Raw genomic sequence first — 1,544 nt, 5'->3', positions numbered from 1 at the left:
CTAAATCATAAACCTGCAAACGTGTTTATTAACTTCCAATATTTAGTCTTAACAACAACAACAAAAAATTCTAAAGAGAAGCTGATTCTACTTCCTAAATAAAATCATTTATTTTCCTTTCTAGATGCTCTTAAAATTTTTGCTATATTTTTGATATGAAAAGTTTTTTTTTATCCTGGAAAATATAGGCAGTGAGTTCCTTGACATTGGTCCTGGTGATTATTTTTTGGATCTGACTTTGAAAGCAAATGTGACAAAAGCAAAAATAAACAAGTGGGACTATATCAAACTAAAAACTTCTGCATAGCAAAGGAACCCATCAGCATAATGAAAAGGCAATCTACTGAATGGGAGAAAATGTTTACAACTCATGTATCTGATAAAAGCTTCATATCCAAAATGCATAAAGACCTCGTGTAACTCAGTAGCAAAAACTCAAAAACCTCACAATCTGCTTAGGCAGAAGATCTGAATAGACATTTTTCCAAAGAAGGCGTACAGATGGTCAATGGGTCCATGTTGCTCAACAGCACTGATCAGCAGGGATGCAAATCAAAACCACAATGACGTATCATCTCACACCTGTCAGAATGACTTATCAAAAAGATAAGAAACGGTAATGTTAGCGAGGACGTGGAGAAAAGGGAAGTCTCATGCTCTGCTGGTGGGACTGTAAATTGGTGCAGCCGCTATGGAAAGAAGCATGGAGCTGTTCCTCCAAAAATTAAAAATAGAACTACCACATGACCCAGCAATTCCACTTCTGGGTATTTGTCTGAAGAAAACAAAAACGCTATCTCAAAAGGATATTTTCACCTCCACGTTCACTGCAGCATTATTTACAACAGCCAGGATGTGAAAACAAACTAAGTGTCCATCGATGGACCGATGGAAAAAGATGTATACAACCAAACACTACTCAGCCATAAAAAAAGTGACATCTTGCCATTTGAGACAAAATGGATGGACCTGGAGGGTACTATGCTGAGTGAAATAACTCAGGCAGAAAAAGACAAATACCGTATGATCTCACTTTTATGTGGAATTCAAAAAAAAAAAAAAAAACAACTCAGATACAGAGAACAGATTAGTGGTGGATTAGGGGTGAAATGGGTGAATGGATGAAGGGTCAAAAAGCAAAATTTCCAGTTATTAATTAATAAGTCATCGGAATATAATGTACAGCATGGAGACTATAGTTAATAATACTGTATCGCATAGTTGAAAGTTGCTAAAGAGTAAATCTTCAAAGTCTTTATCACAAGAGAAAAAAGTTATTTATAACTGTATGGTGACAGATGTTAGACTTACTCGCGATCATTTTACAATACATAAAAATATTGAATCATGAGGTTGTATACCTCAAACAATTATAATGTTACATCTCAATTAAATAAGTAATACTATAAAAATAATTCATTATGATCTTTCCTCCTCCCTCTTGGCCAGGCTGCAGCCCAGCCAGTCGGGGAGCTGGGGTGGCTGATGTCGGGGAGGGGACGTCAAGAGGCCCTGGGCTACTTTTGCTCACTTCTCTGCTCCTC

The 1,544-nt window shown here is 36.8% G+C and overlaps 1 long non-coding RNA gene across 1 annotated transcript in view; it reads right to left on the bottom strand.

The window, feature by feature from the left end:
* Positions 1–1,544, bottom strand: part of LOC111740981 — a 2,760-nt gene that overhangs the window by 1,029 nt on the left and 187 nt on the right. The gene's annotated exons all lie outside the window — the stretch shown is intronic.

This window comes from Pteropus vampyrus, unplaced genomic scaffold (assembly GCF_000151845.1).
Source record: "Pteropus vampyrus isolate Shadow unplaced genomic scaffold, Pvam_2.0 Scaffold71, whole genome shotgun sequence".
NCBI lineage: Eukaryota > Metazoa > Chordata > Mammalia > Chiroptera > Pteropodidae > Pteropus > Pteropus vampyrus.
Note: the sequence above shows the minus strand (reverse complement) of the source record. Positions and strands in the feature narration are given on the sequence as shown.